Genomic DNA, 6,000 nt, shown 5'->3' with positions numbered 1-6,000 from the left:
TCTTAATTTTGAGTTCTATAACTCCAGATATAAATAATTTAGTGACTATGACACAGATGGACAGCTTGAATATTCATAAAAGTAAATAATAAAAAATTATAGATGATGTTACTTACAAGTGTGTTATATACATTAAGGATGTGGAATGGAGAGGAGGAGGAGGAAAAATATATATGAATATCCAGCTAGCATGGCTAATTTGCATGTTTTAGGCTTAAGGACTAAATTGAATAAAAGTAAAACTTCAGGGGCAATTTTGTAAAAATGTCAAAATGATCAAATTGAAGGGAATGAATTGTTTTATTATCTAAATTAATAAATTGAATGAAATTGTCAATTTAATATCGGGTGAAAATTGGGAAAATGGTAAATTACCAAAATGTCCCTAAATCTTGATATTTCTACAATTTCGCTAGGTAAGTTTATGTAACTTGAATTATATTCTTTAATGCTTGAAATATATGTTATTGATGTGAAAATGATTTGAATGTTCATTGTATGAAAATTGATGAAACATTGATATATTTGATAAAATGGGAAGAAATCCTGGTTGAATGAAAGGAAATTTCGATGGATCTCTAAAAAGGAATTGGCGGTAAAAAGGATCTAGCCCGGACGGGTGATCCTAACCTGATATAACCCTCCTGAAGAATATATGGAAAATGGATTTAGCCCGGACGAGTAATCCGAATTAGGGTCTGAATTTAGCCTGGACTGGTAATTCAGATCCAAGCTTATTAGAGTAATTGTCGTTGCAGGGGATTTAACCCAGACTGGTTATTCCGACAATACTCAATGAGTTTATATTACAGGGGATTTAGCCTGGACTGGTAATCCCACTGTAAGGATGAGGTTCGCAGGAGTGTACTCTCTGATATGAAATGTGTAAGACCATGGTTGAAAGATACCATGGCAATCTGATATGAAATGTGTAAGACCATGGTTGAAAAATACCATGGCAGTCTGATATGAAATGTGTAAGACCATGGTTGAAAGATACCATGGCAGCCTGATATGAAATGTGTAAGACCATGGTTGAAAGATACCATGGCAGCGTGACATGAAATGAATAAGACCATGGTTGAAAGATACCATGGCAACATGACAGAAAATGAGTAAGACCGTAGTTGAAAGACACTATGGCATCATGTCAAAGATAAATAAGACCGTGGAAGAGAGACGCCAAGATATCTGTTGAACAACTAATATTCAGGTAATATGTACCAGATGACAAATAGTTATATGAATTGGTTGTACAAAATGGTTGTGTGAAATGTTTACAGGAATTGGTCATATGGAAATATATGTACAAAATAGTTGTATGAAATAATTAAGAAGATAGATAAATGAAATAAGTATAGATACATGGAATTTAATTTATGTTAAGTTTAATACGAACTATTACCAAAGTAAATATACATAAGATATAAGGAAATGATGATGCATGAAATATTGATATAACGAAATGAATGATATATGCTTATGAAGAAATAGTAAGAGAATAATATATTTTGAAACATGTACATATATAATTATCTTTGATATGTTGATATAAGGAAATTATGTAAGTTGAGACTATTATTGAACTTAAGTGTGATATGTTGAGAAAATAGGTATATCATTGTTGAATTTATATGAAGTATGTGCAAGTATACTAACAATGTTGTTGTATGATGCTTAGACAAAGTGCCAAGCTATTGATTGAATGGTAACATGTTTAATTATAAGGAGCATTGAAATGGTAAGTACTTAGATGAAAATATAATTTAAGATTTTGCGAAATTTTTTTATGATCCCGATTTAATTCTGGTTGGTTTTTAATGTATGTTTGGGGCTTCAAGGGCCCAATAGAGAAACGTTATGGTTATTTTCAAACTATGAATAATAAATGACTCAAAATTATCTGAAAATGTTTAGTAAACTCCAGTAATGCCTCGTACCCTATTCCGGCAATGGATACGGGTTGGGGGTGTTACAAAGATACTTGGTATGGAGATTCTCAGAGATAGAAAAGCAAGTAAATTGTACCTAAGTCAGAAGGGATACATTAAGAAAGTTCTTTGCAAGTTCAATATGCAGAGTGCTAAGCCTATTAGTACTCCTTTAGCAGCTTATTTCAGACTTTCATAGGTTTTGTTTCCAAAATCAGATAATGAGATTGAGTACATGTCACATGTTCCATATTCTAGTGCAATGGGATCTATCATGTATGCTATGGTTTGTTCACGTCTAAATTTATCATATGCAGTCAGTGCAATTAGCAGATACATGGCAAATCCCAGTAAAGAACATTGGAAATCAATTCAGTGGATTTTAAGATACTTACGAGGTACTACTGATGGTTGCTTACAATTTGGAAGAACTAGAGATAGAGTCATCAGGTATGTTGATGCTGATTTTGCTGGAGACCTTAATAGAAGAAGATATTTCACAGGTTATGTCTTTACAATCAGAAGTTATGCAATCAGTTGGAAAGCCACTTTGCAAACTACAGTCGCTTTGTCTACCACTGAAGCTGAGTACATAGCGATTACTAAGGCTTGTAAAAAAGCTATTTGGTTGAAGGGACTCTTTAGTGAACTCAATGAAGACCTTCAAATCAGTACAGTATTTTGTGACAGCCAGAGTGCCATCTTCCTTACAAAAGATCAAATGTTTCATGAGAGAACAAAACACATTGATGTTAGGTATCATTTTGTCCGTGATATTATTGCTCGTGGTGATATTGTTGTGAGCAAATCCTGAAAATATGATGACTAAGTCACTTCCTATAACCAAGTTTGACCATTTCTTAGACCTTGGTTGGTGTTCATTATTAAAGTTAAACCCTTAAGGGGTTTTATAGAAGAGGTGGAGAACTTGTTTGTTGAGAGTTCACGATGAAGAACTTGTTCATTGAGAATTTGTGTCAAGGTGGAGATTGTTAGAATTAAGTAACCCGAATCCTTATTTAAATAAAATACAGTGGTAAAATAAAATAAAAGTAAAATCCATATAGAATTACACTTCTTTTATTTTATTTTAGAATAAGGTTTTTTAAACCTTATTAAACTTTATCTATTTGATATTGATAAGGTGTTTCAATCTTACTACACTCTTATTAGAATATGGTTTTACAAGACTATAAATAGACATAGTCTACTCCTGTTGTAATCATTCGAATTTGACATAGTGAATTTTCTTCTCCTCTGCCCGTGGTTTTTTCCCTAAAGGGTTTCCACGTAAAAATTTGTGTTCTTTATGATTTTTTTTTGCGATATATTGTCATTACCAACATTCTATTTTTTTTACAGTTACTAATTTCAAGAACACTTAATCTAGAAAATAAACAAGCAGTTACAAGAAAAACGAGCATTTAATCTATATACTTAAGTTTTGCTAATTATCTCCCTAATAAACATGCATTAATCAAGCAAATCACTCAATCACACACAAACTCCCTGACAACAGCGCCAACAACGTGACAGCGTACACCGGTGCTAATAATCAACACAAAAACAATCAATAATCTAGTGGTGTATTGCAAGTGTGACAAGTCAAGTTGTAATATTTTTAGTATTATGAATATTCGAGTATTCTAAGGATTGAACCCAAGAAAGTTCGGGGACTAAGTGATTCCTAACCAACAAGAATGGAACAAAGAAGTCTACCTAACTACTTGTTAAATTCTATAGTACGATAATTCATGATCAAGGTTAATTACACTAATTGGCTACCTAACACTAACAAGGACCAAATTGTAAAACTGTAAAACTAGAAAATTATCAGTCCCATTAATGAGAGTGGTTTGTTGACTTCTATGTTGTTGATTAGCCTTTGGATTAGGGATCTAAAATGTAACGACTCGAACTTTAAGGTTATTAGAAAAGTGTATTTTCAGGTCAGTGTTTCTGAAAAATGGATTAGAAAATATTTATTAAAAAATATTTATGAAGTTAATCGAGTGGTTAATTAGAGTTTTAATTAAGTGAATTTAGCTTAATTAAGAGTAATTAGGAAAAATGACTAACTTGAATAAAAGATGAAAGTTAAATTGTAGATTAAAAGAAAATGAAGAGGACCAAAATGGAAATTATGCCATTTGTCCTAAGTGAGGCGGCATAAACATAAAAATCTGAGATTTTTATGTGTTAAAATATATATATTAAATTATTATTATTTATTATAGTTTTATATTTAATTATTATTGTTATTGTTATTATTATTTAAATTGATATTATATTATAAAATGAATAAAAGTAAGACAAGTGTGTGGTAGAAATAATTTATATTTGTACCAATGATATACATACACTTGTAATACACATACATGTTTGCTTATTATATAAGTATATTATATATTATTATTAAAAGTAAAGTAAATAAAAAGGAAATAAAGGAAAGAAATAGAATGAAGAGAAACAGAATGTGGAATGAAACAGGGGAAGGAAGGAAGAAAAAGAGAAAAAGAAAGAAGAAAAGAGAAAATTAAAGGTTTGAAGCTTGGAAGTTTAACAGGTAAGTCAATTTAGCCCATTTTCTTATGATTTTTGAGTTTTTGGAATCCTAGAGATAAATACTACTTGTTTTAATGGAAATTTTGAAAGTCATTAGATTTCTAAGTATGGTTCATGCTGAATAAAATGATGGAATTGGGGGTTTATTTGATAGAAATTTTGATTGGAATTGAATAAAGGATTGAATCATAAACTAAGCTATAAGTTTTGAGTTTTAGGGATTAAATGGAAATAAATTCGAAATTATGAAAATATGCTGGAAATTTAATAGTTAAGTATGAGTTTGGACAAAATTTGAATAGAAATGAAGTATGAATTGAGATAGGAAAAGTAAGTGAATCTAGTTAAGGTTAAATTGAAATTAAAGTAGAAATTGAATAAAAATTGTATTAATTAGATATAAATTAGTAGTGAATTAACGGAACTTAATTTGGAGTTTCGTAGCTCCAGATATAATCTTATGGAATTGTGTGTAATTGTTCTGTAAACTCCGGTAATGCTCCATAACCCTCTTTCGGGATGATTTGGGGTTAGGAGGTGTTAGCTATAAGGCTTAAACTTCTAATTGGCTTAATTTTAACTTTCAGTCACCATTTTACCAAATTAGACGATTTAGTTCAGTTTATCTCTCGACCTCACCAAACTAAATCTGGCTAAATGAATTAATGCTCAATAGGATCTCCTCTCGGTCTCACCTATCTAAATGTTTCCTTAAAGGTGTCAATTCTAAGTTTTAAAGTTTATTCAATTTAGTCCAGTTTTTACAATTTAGTCATTATACCAAAAACTAACCGAGCAACATTTCAATCAACCAACCACCAAAAATTTAGTTATCCAACATCATTTTCATACAAACTATAGCCCAATAAACATTCAAAGCATACATTAGATTAAGCATAAAAAGTAGGAATAAGAAAGTTTAGTAGTTTCTTAATGGATGCTTCAAGGAGAAAATGTACGCAACAATAGAGGTGAGAAAATATCAGAAAAGATCAAAATTTGAAACCTTTAAAATGAAAATAAAGCTAAGCTATATTAAATCTTTTGGATGAAATTGAAAATACAAGCTAAAGCTTGAGCACTAAAATGTAAATAACACCTAGCTACATTAACAACTAACTAACAGCTAAAAACTAGAAAAGTGATAAACTAAAACCCTAAAAAGATGAAAAAAAAACAACTACTTAGCTAAAAAGATGATAAAAAAAGTGTATGGAATAATGTTAAATGTGGCTCCTTTAAAGTTAACAACCAACAACTGAATACAATGCAAAAATTTTGACAAAAGCCAAGAGGTAAATTTTTTATTAGGGTTGGTGTTGGAAAAAACTACCCCTACAATCAATTTTTTCTTCGTCCAGAAGTGATATCGCGAAACCCATGCTTTGATGTTGCGATACCCAAGACAATATCAAAATTGAGAGTATTGAGGTCTCGGTGTCGCGATATCCATTCTCGGTGCCATAATACCCATCCCCGGTGCGTGATATCACTAAAGTTGGCC

The sequence above is a fragment of the Gossypium hirsutum genome, chromosome A04 (genome assembly GCF_007990345.1).
Source record: "Gossypium hirsutum isolate 1008001.06 chromosome A04, Gossypium_hirsutum_v2.1, whole genome shotgun sequence".
In the NCBI taxonomy this organism is placed as follows: domain Eukaryota; kingdom Viridiplantae; phylum Streptophyta; class Magnoliopsida; order Malvales; family Malvaceae; genus Gossypium; species Gossypium hirsutum.
This window is presented reverse-complemented; position numbering follows the sequence as displayed.